This window comes from Lepisma saccharinum, chromosome 16 (assembly GCF_977018435.1).
Source record: "Lepisma saccharinum chromosome 16, izLepSacc3.1, whole genome shotgun sequence".
Classification (NCBI taxonomy): domain Eukaryota; kingdom Metazoa; phylum Arthropoda; class Insecta; order Zygentoma; family Lepismatidae; genus Lepisma; species Lepisma saccharinum.
This window is the reverse complement of record NC_139244.1, coordinates 53,925,818-53,939,565: the sequence shown is the minus strand read 5'-3', so window position 1 is coordinate 53,939,565 and position 13,748 is coordinate 53,925,818. Positions and strand designations below refer to the sequence as shown.

Sequence of the window (13,748 nt, the reverse complement as noted above, 5' to 3'; positions counted from 1 at the left end):
CAAAACATGCAATGAAAAAAACTTTTTACCCTAGTTGACTGTCTCACAGTTTTTAACATTGTCGTCGACCCGACTAATTTCTTTTCATGATCCTTCGCATGTAACTGTTGATCGGAGCAGAGGCTACTTTTAACTGAGACACCCTGTATTTACATTGAGCGATACGAAAGAAACAATTCTACATGTAGTGCGTTCTCTTAGTACTGAAATATCAAGACTCGAATTTTCGCGTTTAAAGATAAGAGACATTATAGTTCCCCGGCAATTGTTGCGGACAAGAGAAAGAAGAACACTTTTGAGACGTTCGCACGGGATTTACTTGGCACTTCGAAATCGCATGTACCACCGTATACCTTCGACTACAGGCCTGCGTGTGACTGTAGCATGCTCGATCATCGCATATTTCCGGCTGTGATGTTATTGAAAAAGTTAAACCAATAATGACGTCAGAGGATCATCAAAAAGAATGGAGGGGAGCTGACGCTTGTCTGAATTTCGGAAATTTCCTGGCTGCACAGTCCAACGAGCTACTTTTGTGTTCTGTTCAATAGACACCAGGCCGCTCAGTCCTGCCACAGATAAGGGTATATAAGCAGATCTGGAACGAAGGCAGAAAACTGGTGCACTGACCTGCTGAGAATCGCCATTCGCAAGAAGTTTTGTAATAATCCGCTGAGAGGCACCACTCGTTCTCTTGCTTCCGCTTATTCTGCCAAAAAGAATAAGAGGTCACACTTCCATTCTCCCCTCTTTGTTATGTGATAAGGGATGTTTACACTCTACGTTACAATATAAAGATGGCTCGGTTGGAGCATGATTGCTCATTTCGCTGCCTTCTCTAATAGCTTTTCCCCGCCGTTCTCTTATTTCCCCTAGGTATTTCTCCACTTGTTGTCCCGCTTCTTTTGTCTTCCCCACAATTCATTGCGGGAAATCATACCCGACGCAGTTTTAGGTAAATGTTTCCGAGCGTGTCGTAAACACTTGATAAGCACCGCGCTTTGAGCCATTCTGGTAATGATTCAAGGTGCAAATATACGATTACGTGCTAAGTGCAGTCCTTCTGCACTGCAGTACCTTTAAGTAACCAGAGTATAAAAGGATTCATTTATGATAAATCGTTACATAAATATAGGCAACAACAGAAAGACATTCAGAAGTAGCTAGCCTTTTAGTTTTCCGTGGAAATGGGACCTCTCCAACAGCGTAATTGCTAATTCTGTCGCCTTATAATTGAGGGGTTCTTATAATAGCATTCAGTACAGCTACTAAATGCTGTGTGGGTGGGAAATAAGTACTCGAAGCAACATTGAAAAGGAAAACGCTTACCCTTAAGATTTTCACTGCAAAAATTAGTGTAAGCGAAGCGAGGATTTTTCTTTTTTTTGGATCTACATATTTCTTTACAAACTGGCAATAATATAAATTTAATAGCACGCCAATACTGTAAAAGGATGCCGGGGCGTTGACATTTTAACATTTACGTTGTAGGTTCGGTTGACACCCGGAATGATCTCGTCTCTCTCTCTATCAGCCACGGTACTGCACCTCAGTGCACTCCTGAGATTTGATTTGTGTTCTGACTTTGATTTTTGTTATTTAGCGTAAATTTTCTGCTACTTTTGACTAATCGCGAAGATGAGAATGAGTAAGTAATGTGATGAAATACCCACTCCCAGGCCAGGATCCGAACTCCTGGTGTCGTAGCGCACTATGCTAAACACTATATTATTATTATTTATTATTTGAAGTAGGGTTACACTTAAGCTTACAGTATTTTTACACGGATTATCTTACTATAGAAACAGCTTTTTGCCCTGCATGGATTAATTTGTTAAGCTATACAATTCTGCTAAATGTAAGTGTGCCTATATAATTGAAACACACAAGGAATAAAAACACACAAGAAATAGAAATTAAGTAAGTATATGTGAAGGAGGCAATGAGGCAAATGAGGCACGGTGTCAGTATTCGTAGATTAACATCTTAATTTGTTGTTTAAATTTGGCCAAATTTCTCTCCTTTTTCCAGGCTACAGGCAGTTGATTCCACGCCTTACTTGCCAGCGATGATATGGATTTTCATCCCTATCTTGCCTTGTTACATTTTGGTACTCCTGATACTGTTGAACTTCAGCGCAGATATTTCCGTAAGTTGGTTTTACAAGGAGTAACAACACGTGCTAACAGTTAATTAATACTTTATTAGTGTCTAACGCGACCGACCGCGACGCGATGTACATTGCTACATTCTTGGTACAAGACAACCTTCTTGGGGAGCATTCTCCACAGACTACTCACTACAGAGCAAAAAACAAATGATAAGTCAATTTGACCATGTGTGTCTTTTGTACAATGTTCAACACTTCCCCTCAAAACAACTTTCACAAGCTTCCCTTTATAAAGAGAAACATTGTTACACTTTAACATAACAATAAGTACACTACTTTTCATTTCCCACTCCCATTAAGCCACATAATTTAGCAAACCTAACTTTTGCTAATGGTTTCGTGAGAATGTCTGCTCCCTGACTTTCAGCATCAATGTGTTCCACATTTAACATTTTTTTCTGAAACTTTTCTCTTACAAAATAATAACGCACTGCAATATGTTTTGAGCGTTTATGAAATTAAGGATTTTTTACTAACTTAATAGCACTAGCATTCTCCACCAGCAGTGTGGGCATTCCTGTCAGATGACTGATCTCATCCAATAGTCTTGTTAGCCATATCACTTCCTTCGCTCCCTCGCTGGCTGCCACAAATTCAGCCTCTGTTGTTGATAGAGCAACCGACTTCTGCTTCTGGCTCATCCAGGATATCGCTCCGCCTGCATACTTGCATAGAACTCCAGTTGTTGAGCGTCTTGTTGTTGGATCTCCTCCATAATCTGCATCACTAAAGGCTTCCAGGATCCCAGGATTATGATTTGGATTGTACCATACTCCATAAGCAGTGGTTCCTCGTAGATACTTGAAAATTCGTTTCACTGCTTGTTAATCAGATACTCTTGGACTGTCCAATGCTTGCGACACTAATCCAACAACATAGGAGATATCTGGCCTAGTGACTGTAGCCAGATACATCAAGCTGCCAACTGCTTCTCTGTAAGGCACACTAGTGTCTACTAACTGATGTGTGTTTTCTTCCTCTGCATTTACACTTCCCTTTTCAGCAGGTGTTGACACAGCATTTGCTTCACTCATGCAAAATTTCTCAAGAATTTTCTTTGTATAGTTTTCTTGACATACAAAAATAGAACCATCTTCCTTTTGTGTTATTTGTATGCCCAAGAAACAATCTAATGACCCAACCACAATTTCAAATTCTTCTTTTAGAATTCCGAGAAAACTGTTGATATCTTCAATATTATTGCCAGCAACCAAACCATCATCCACATAGATGGCTACGATCATTTTCTTTCCATTTTTCTTACGAATGAACATACTGGGATCAGCTTTGCTGCATGTAAAACCATGCTTCGACATGAAATTCACAAATCGTCTATTCCAGCAACGAGGTGCTTGCTTCAGTCCATAAAGACTCCTTTTTAGCTTACACACACGACCAGTCTCGTCATCAAACCCTTCAGGTTGACACATATAGATTTCCTCATCAAGTTCACCATAAAGAAAAGCTGTTTTCACATCAAATTGAGCTAACTTCAACCCTTCACAAGCTGCAACAATCAGCACAGTTCGTACAGTATCAAATCGAGCCACTGGACTAAAGATTTCATCGTAATCAATTCCACTCTTCTGTGATAACCCTTTGCTACCAGTCTTGCTTTAAATCTGTAGATACTGCCATCTGCTTTGGTCTTTACTTTTAGAACCCACCGATTATCAATAACTTTCTTATTGCTTGGAGGTTCAACTAGTATCCAAGTATGGTTCTTAGCCAAAGACTGCATTTCATCTTCCATTGCTAATTTCCACTCTGCAGCATTTCTTGATGACATGGCATCTTTATATGAGCTCGGTTCTAAGCAATCTACCTGTAACACATAACCATCTTGCCCCACTGGTTTCTGCACCCTTTGACGATCTCGCAATTAATAACGTGGTTCACTTCCACCAGTTACATCTCCTGTGATACATCTGTTTCCTGTATCATCGTAGTATGCAGACTCACTACCAGGGCTATCAGGTTCTTCCACAGTAGATTCAAACATTACTGATTTTTCTGGTGAAACAATTTCAAAAGACTCTTTTACTGGCAAAATTGTTTCTGTGCAAAAAACAACATCACGACTGAGCAACACTTTATCTGTTTTCTGATTCTAGATGCGGTAACCATCTTTTTCATCACAGTAACCAATCAGAAGACCCTTAATGCTCTTTTTGTCCCATTTCTGTCGCTTTTTCTTTGGTACATGAACAAAACACTCTGTTCCGAACACTTTCAAATGATCTACACTTGGTAAGTCTTTTCCATACCAAAGTTCATATGGTGTCTTCTTCTCTACAGTTGTTGGTCCAGTTCTGTTCAGAACATACGTTGCAGTATTCACTGCTTCAGCCCAAAGTTTCACTGGAAGACCTTTTGAATGCAACATCGAGCGTCCAGATTCAACCAATGTTCTGTTCTCACGTTCTGCAGCTCCATTCTGTTTAGATGTATAAGGCATGGTGGTTCTGAAATTGATCCCCTTTTCTTTCAATAAAGCCTTCACTTCTGCATGATCAAATTCCTTCCCACAGTCAGTGAGCAATTCTTTCACTACATGACCTGCAGCACTGACTTCACCTAAAAACTGTTTTAGTCTTGCAGCAACTTCCGATTTTTGTTTCAGAAAAAACACACGTCGGAATTTCGAAAAGTCATCCTTGAAACAAACAAAATACAGTGCATCACCCAATGATTTTGTTTGCATTGGTCCACACACGTCAGCATGGATTCTTTCACCTGGTTTTTCTGCACGAGTAACCGGCTGTCCAAAACGTTTACGATGTTGCTTGCCAACCACACAGCCTTCACAAAACTGATCATCAGTTTTTACATCAATTCCGTGCTGCACTAGAAACTTCCGAACATGTTGTTTACCTTGGTGTACCAACCTTTCATGCCACAGCTGCAATGTATCGGAAGCTGACACTAAGCACACTTCAGCAGGATTTTGTGGGGGTAATGCACGCATGTGCATTTGGTACAAACCACTTAAAGTAACACTTACCCATGCATGTACCTTACCATTCTTTTTTAGTAAACACTTCATGGAGTCTGCACAGAATAGAAAACCTCTTTTTGTAGTGGAGTTCACAGAAAATAAATTCTTACTGATATTTGGCACATACCACACATCACGAAGATGATTTTTCACCCACCGACCATTGACCAACATTTCCACATTCACTATACCACTGCCATGTGCTAATATGATGGCTTTATTTCCCACCTGTAATTCCTTTGGTGCTGGGAATTTTTGGTACTGTAGAAAGTAGTCCTTCCGGTTAGTCATACGTGCTGTGCTTCCAGTATCTGCAATCCAAACTTCCGAAACAGGACAGTTCGATTCAAAGCTCACAAAGGCTCCTCCTTCTGGAACACTCTCACTTCCACTGGTTGAAGATCTATTTAACACCAACTTGCATTGTTTGGCAAAATGGCCTACCTTGTGACATTTAAAACACTTTTTCGCTTTTTCTGGACGTTTCGTGTGTTTCTTCGGATCATCACTTTTCACCACAAAAGCTATTGTGTCACTACTCTTGTTGGGAAGTCTCATTTCAATTAGCCTAAGTCGTTCAGTTAGCCTGTCTACAGTACGCTCTTCTACTGGAACTGATTCCCATACACTTTTGAATTCAAAATATTCACTAGGTAAGGTAGACATGATTCGACTCATTAGAAGCAGTTCTGGAACCTTGGACTTCGTGAGACGTTCCATTTCGTCATTAATTTCACGAAAATTTCTCTGTAATTTGGACACGTATGTTGCAATGTCTTCCGCTGTATCTTTGGATTGATTGAAGAACTGCTCTGACAATCGATCCAAACGCTGTGCTGAACTTTGTTCATATACTGACATTAGTTTAGTTTGTTCCAAATTTCCTTAGACGTATCACACGTGCTGGTAAGTTCCGAATTTGCATCATTCATACTATTCACCAATATCATTTGTGCCATAATGTCCGCCTTCTCGAATGTTTTACACTCTGCTTCGTACTTACGTTGATCTTCGGTAGTACATTCAGCAACAAGTTCCTGTGGAAAAGTACACGTGCCATCCACAACTTTTAGGACATCGTGGTGTCGTAACAGCAGCTCCACTTGTCGTTTCCATCTCGGCCAGTTCTTTGCACCTTTTAGCTTGTCTACTGTTGTCTTGAACTCCATCTTCAGCAGCAAACGAAACACGCTTCTTCCGAAAGTGCAAAACTCTCACCAGTCCGGTTAGGAAGACAAAGGACACTTCCTGTTGTACTCCAAAGAACGACGACACTTACAGTTGCACTCCGACAAACTACCAAATTTCACGGGCGCAGTGGAAGCGTGCTGGGCCCATAACCTGTTGAACTTCAGCGCAGATATTTCCGTAAGTTGGTTTTACAAGGAGTAACAACACGTGCTAACAGTTAATTAACACTTTATTAGTGTCTAACGCGACCGACCGCGACGTGATGTACATTGCTACATTCTTGGTACAAGACAACCTTCTTGGAGAGCATTCTCCACAGACTACTCACTACAGAGCAAAAAACAAATGATGAGTCAATTTGACCATGTTGGGAAAGTGTGTCTTTTGTACAATGTTCAACAGATATTATTGGTGTTATTAGATCGCAGATTGGGATAATGCATGTTACTACATATAATTACCTTGCCGCTTAGTAAGTGGTTGTGTGTGTGAATTGCTTGATGAATTTTGAGTAGGAACGCATATTTTCGTCTAGATTCAAGCGTGGGTAGTTGCAGTTCTTCTCTGCTCGATCGTGAAGTCGTGCGTGGTGTATTTCGTATACTACGAATTGCCCAATTTTGCATTTTTTTCTAATTTGTTGGTGTTATTTATGTTAATCCCATAGAGTACAGAGGAACAATATTCAAATAACGGCCTAATAAATGCTTTGTAGAACGCTAATTTGTGAGCAAGGTGCACATATTTGCAGACATATTGAAATTGTTTGATTCTAGGTGCTGCACGTGCACACATAATCTTCACATGTTGTGAAAAGGATACATTCTTATCTAGGTACACACCAAGATATTTTAGACTCTCACTTGGTTTTATATTCGAATTACCTATTTCAATATTGTCAACTTGCGTGATGTTATTGTTTTTCGTGGATAATATTAATACTTACGTCTTAGACTCGTTCACTTTCAACATATTAGCTTGATACCACTCAAGAACTTCGGGCATGCTTTCTTCAATATTTGCAATTACTTTTTCTAATTTGTTAGATGCACAGTACAGGAGGCAGCCGTCTGCGTATAGATACAATTCAAAGCCAAATTTCTTGCTTGCGATATCATTTACAAACATGTTAAAAAGTTCTAAAAAGTTTTGGGCCCAGAATAGATCCCTGAGGTTCACCGAGAGATACATTCAGAGCGTACGAAATCGAGTTGCCAACTTTTGTATGCATACTCTTATTGTGCAAATAGCTTTCAATCCAGTTGCATACAGTAGCAGAATAATTGCAGAAACATCCGGTTCTTGAGTGATATCAATCAAGAAGACTACCAGTGTTCCAGGGGCGCTTGTTGGCCCTAACGCGAAACTTTTTATTGGCGCATAAACATCAAGAGCTTCGGTTATTAATGACTGCAAATATGTTACCTTATCGTTTATATCCGGCATCATTGATGTTTTGTGAAATGGTAGATAGGAACAATGATCAACGAATTGCTGTTCAGGGAAATTTTTAAATGAACGCCTAGTTACTAGTATTCTAGGAGATCTTTGTGGCCTCAGGTTAAGTGTTGTGCATATCAGAAAATGATCGCTTAAATTATGCATTGCCATAGCGGATTTAACATGCATCTACTTCTTGTTTATAGAAATGTGGTCTATAAGACTTTCACTTTTGTCGGTCACGCGTGTCGGCAGGCGAACGAGCTGTTTGTACCTCGCTGATTCCATCGCATCGAAAAATGCATTATCCGCTGCAGTAGGTTTCATGACGTCATGATTTGTATCTCCAACGAGAACCCAAGCGTGGCAAGCCGAAAGAGATTGCAAAATAGTTTCTAATTTTTCATTAAAAGTGACTACGGCCTTGGTATGTCTATACACGCATCCGATAATTAAGGGTTTGTCGTTTTGTTTGAGTTTCAAAGACACCCACAATCCTTCAATGTCCACATCCGACACAGAATAAATAAGTTCCGATATTACGTCGGTTTTTACGTAAACAATAATGCCGCCTCTTGCTTAGAAGAGCCACGATCGAGCCTATACAGTTTGAACCCTTCAATTTCAACGTGCCGATCTGGAATAGAATCATCTAGCCAAGTCTCGGTGATTGCAACGTAAGTGAAATTAGTTATGTTTGAAGCTGCGATTTAATCTATTTTGTTCTTCTGCCGGTTAATATTGATGTGGCCCACCGTGATATTTTCTGTGTTATCTGGGATTGCGAGGTCCTCTACTTGCGGATACAAGTTTGCAAGGAATCTCCGGTTTGCCACGCTCAGGCAGTGCGCAACTGCAAGGCCACGGGGGGTGTCGGGTCATTGCCATGCGGGGAGGGAGGAAAGCTATTTACAGCCTGAGCATTGTGGTCTCTACATTGGCCTCGGGGGAAGGGAGAGAGTGGCCATTCTTGCAAATATCGGGGAACATCTTTCAGGTACAGCGCCTTGAATAACGTAGTGTGGAAAACGACCCAAGAAACTGGTTCCCCGAGACGATGACAAGTAGATGGCAGTGCGATCGACACAGCGGCTAATTTTGTTATGAAAGTAATGCGGTTTAGTTAGTTTTTGGAATATATTGTGTAGATTTGTTTCTCTAGAAAGGCGGTAAGTGAATTGATGGAAACAGTTATATTTGTGGAGTGATTTGCAGTCACGAAATGGCATTAATTTACACAGAAAAGTAACAGAAATACGTTTTATGTGCAACGCAACACGAGCATCAACATATCGCATGTGAGGCTGGACGTCAAACGTTGGATTGTGTACACAAGTTTATTTTTGTATACTAATAAAATTGAAATAGTGTCATGAAGGAGAAAAAATGTTTCGTGGCGTACATATTATGAAGTCATTTTCCCGAAATGCAGATATTCGAAAGAATTTAATTTCATATTCCATGGAGTTCAAATAGCCGATTAGGCTGTTCCTTGTCATCTCTATCAACAAATTGCTTTACATTCGTGTCGATTGGTAAGTAGAACTTTGGTGTTAAGGACTGTGCATTTTTACTCGTGACTTGGCTGTAAAATGTCTACCTTGTACTTGATGAAAATAAACCGCAAATTAATTAAATTAATTAATAATAAAATTAATTAATTAATTAATTAAAATAAACGAGTATTGTCTGTGTAAATTTCCATAAAAATAATATTTGTGACAATGACAATATTAATGAACCTTTCAGGATAATGCATACACAATACTAATTCTCGCAGCAATTGTCATGTTACGTGTTACAATCCATACCTATGTTTTCTTCCGTATTGTTAATAAAAAAGTCAAGGACAGGTCATGATCGACGGTTCATAATATTCTTTAATATTTTCGCGACTACTGTACCAAATATCATAACAATTTTCTGATGCAAAGAAATGTTACAAGGAAAAGAATCAGACGTTGCAGCAAAAACCCCATTTACTTCCACTATAAGCAGTCGAACACCAAGCCCCGGTGTCAACACCAGCGCCTCTAGCAGATCATTTTCGAGTGGAACCAGCGAGAGAGCAAAACCATGCCGTTTTCCACACTACGTTATTCTAGGCGCTGTATTTCAGGGGTGTCCAACGAAATCTCTGTCACTGACACAGCACAACATCGACCTTTTGCCTCCTTGCATTCAAATTAACAAACCTCATGAGAGATCGGCGTACTTCCAAGAAATCATGTTTTATGACTAATATATATTTACATTTAAGTATCATAAGATTATCAAGTAATGAATTTCTCAATTTTCCAAGAGGGTGAAGTGTCATTCCCTTTGAACCCCCCACGGACACGCATACCTAGGCTCATCTACATGGAAGAACTGCTGCCTACTATCACGTGTACTTAGCCTGTCTTTAAGGTTAACATAACAATCTGTTCTTGATTTACTACATACGACAGAAATAGAGTGAGAGCAATTAGGAATTAAATTACTGATATGTATCGTACATCAGAGGTCAAGATTTGATTCTTGAGAATTCCTGGATAATTTCCCCATTTCTTACAGATGAGGGGTTGAATGAAGAAATGGCGTAAGAAAACCGGATATTTGTTTAAGAAAACAAATTAATTTTTGGCCTTGTTCTGACATTGTTTCAAGGATTTTTGTGCATTTGCATTTATATACGACGGTCGTTCAAGTCAATCGGGGACTTTTTTTTTAAAACAAATAGAAGAACAAATTTCGAAGTGTGGTACACTGGATTTATTTTTCCACATAACCTCCTGCTACAGTTATACACTTATCCCAGCGTTTAACTAACGACTGGAATGCTTCGGCATAGAAAGATTTATCAATACGGCGGAACCATTGTAGGACAGCATTCTTCACTTCATCACCAGTGTTGAAATGTTTTCCTCTAAGGAATTCCTTCAGGGTTCCAAACAGGTGAAAATCACTTGGCGCTAAGTCAGGGCTATAGGGGGGTGTGGTAATATCTCCCAGCCGATTTCCTGGAGTGTTTGGAATGTGCGTTGAGCGGAATGCTGCCGTGCATTGTCTTGCAAAAAGAGAACACCCTTTGTGATGAAACCCGGACGTTTCTTCCATAAACTCTTATGCACATCACGCAGAACACTGCAGTAATACTCACTGTTGATAGTATAGTATTGACACTTGAAATTTCATGACAGGTTATGCGACGATTGTCCAGGATCAGCTGCTCCACGCGCTGAATGTTCCCAGGAATGACTGGCGTGGGCTGTGATCCACCACGACCGGGGTCGTCAGTAATAAAGATACGGGCATCTTTGAAGCGCTTACACCATTCAAATGTCTTACTGCGACAGAGTGTCTGATCACCGTACTGAGCCTGAAGTCTTCTGTAAATTTCAGCAGGTTTTCTGTCCTCGTTCACTAAAAAACTTCATCACAACACGCTGTTCCATGTAGACGTCCACACTGTTGTCCGCCATCTTGAATAACGGTCTATGCATAAGCGTGGGAAATAAGCGCCGCCTAGCAGTAACAGCACACAGTTGCCAGTTCCTACTGCATACAAAACCTCCAGCCTAGGCGTCTATTTAAACCTGGAAAAAAAATAAGTCCCCGATTGACTTGAACGACCGTGTAATCCATGAGCGTACGAAGAAAGTTAGTTTTCTGCATTGTATGAGGCGTATTTTCTTAGAAGAAGGAACTGAGATGGAAAATGTACAGTATCAAGTCGAAGGCGTGACTCAAACCCGGGACCCCTGACGTCATTACTCGATAGTCTAATCACTTGGCCAAGGGGTCCGGCTGAAGCGCTGGAAATAGCTTCTTACAAGCACGTAACACCGGCAATCTTGATAAAACCGCTGACACGGGATTCTACCGGAAATCGTACGAAAAAAAGTAAACTCAGCCTTACGCAAAAAGCACCGTTAACGGCAGACGCGGACTGGCCAACGGTTTTAACGATCGGAAATTTGAATCCCTCATAAATAGTTCGAGAGACAATTTCTCAGTCTAAGTTGTAATCAGAAAGCTATCGCGTGAACAGTTCTTGCCTTCGAATTATTGTCTGATTAATTGTTACGTGAGCAGTTGCCGCGGGAGTTGCGCTCCCGAAAAGAAGTTTCATTTCAGGACCGAGCCTTGTCTAATAATTCAACGAGACGATCATCTCCCAGTTAACCTAATGTTTAAGTGTTCTCCTCATTTCACAGGGGCGAGTCTCCTCTGCTTGTTTACGTGTTACTGTTGTTTCTCCGGGGTATTACCCCAAGCCATTAGTGCACCTCTCCTAAACCAAGCGAGTAGGTTTAGGCTGGCATAGTCTAGGTTCGATCCCAAAACCTTAGAGTTTTTATACGTGGTGGAGGTGCTGGGCAACGATCCCAGTATCTTTCGCATGCCAAGGTGCAAGTGAAGTCCACTTTATGTTCAGGTAGGCTAATTTGGACTGGACCTACAACTTCAAATAGGATCAGAACCACTGAGCCAGCTGGAATCGACATGGAACAAGGCGACAGCGTTACAACTAAACTATCAGGATGGCCCTGCAAGTTTCTCATACTCTAACCTTATGGTAATATGGAACTACCACTTCCACGGCTTCAATATTTTAAATGCACACGCAGGATGAATCCTAGATGCTAACATAAGGCTCCTAACGAGAAACGTATATGCCCCCAGATGGAGTTCGATAAGCTTCCCCATACTTCGCGAAGAGTAAAATGTAACTGGCAATTAATCCCGGGAACGCTCTTTCAAGGGTGTCAAGAAAATTACTAATATACGTGTTGCAAAGTCCAATATCATTTCCAGATATATATTTTTAGTTAGGAAATGGTCAAATATCATTTCGTATGTAGTTTTCATTTTCTCAGCTTTTCCTAATAACAATATGAAAATAACAAAATGTCCTTGCATATAATAAATGCATTTACACTTTCCACCTACACCGAACATATGATGACATCCGTTCCCATTTCCAAAAGCAAAAATTTTATCACGCAATGCTTGCAGGTAAATGTTTAGTGTGCTTGCGTCTAAGTTCTTCTACTAATGCATATGTTACAAGCAAACATGACATTTACTTGACAAGCTGCAAGTTCATAAGAGTACTTAGGTAAAGTTATTTTCTTTCCTTTTTATGTATGGAAAACGCAAGCCGAATGCAATGGATGGAAATGACAATTATACACACACACAGATACACCCGCCCGTGTAAATGTGAGGAAATTTGCAGCAAAAATCGATGTTCCTTAGTAAATTGCTGACGTGTTTCTTTAAAAATAAAAAAAGTAGCCGATTTTCTTACGTTATTTCTTCATTAGCTAAATGTTACTCCTTTACTCACCGTATTGCGTGTCTTACGACAGTGATCGGAAAAGGGACAGATCGCTTTGAGAGAGAGGAGGGGGGTTTGCGAAACTCATATCTGCACCGACAGACATTCCGCGATTGTCACAGCAATCATTTTCTGGAGAGATGCATTGTCCCATAACTGTATCCAGTGATTTATCAACATCCGCACCATATTTCCTCAACGCCCTCTACCAAATGGGCCCATTTACAATCATTTTGACTCTAAATTTATCCTTCCATCCGTCTAAATAGGGTCCTTGAAACCCCCTCCCCCTTCCGCTGGAGAAATCTCGATAAACCCCTGACTTAATCTCTGCCTTGAATGCTGACCGAAGTTCCTGTACCTCACTCAAAAATAATTGTCGCCATGCAGTTTCCCGAAAAGGGGTATAAAAGCTGCCTTCCAGAGATACGTATCATTATTGCGATTATTAAAATCACTCAGTAACGACTTTTGTATCTATTGAGCTGACACATATGTGGAAGATAAAAGAAACTCAAGATAAAAAGAACAAAACACATATAATCGAAAACCTTGAAAAGGGGCCCGATTTTATTACCTTATTTCTTCAGTAACTATGAGGAATGTGGATAATATCTAGAGGT

General features: G+C 40.3%; 1 protein-coding gene across 1 annotated transcript in view; it reads left to right on the top strand.

The window, feature by feature from the left end:
- LOC146000089 (uncharacterized) overlaps positions 1 to 13,748 on the top strand; it is a 216,517-nt gene that overhangs the window by 159,983 nt on the left and 42,786 nt on the right. The gene's annotated exons all lie outside the window — the stretch shown is intronic.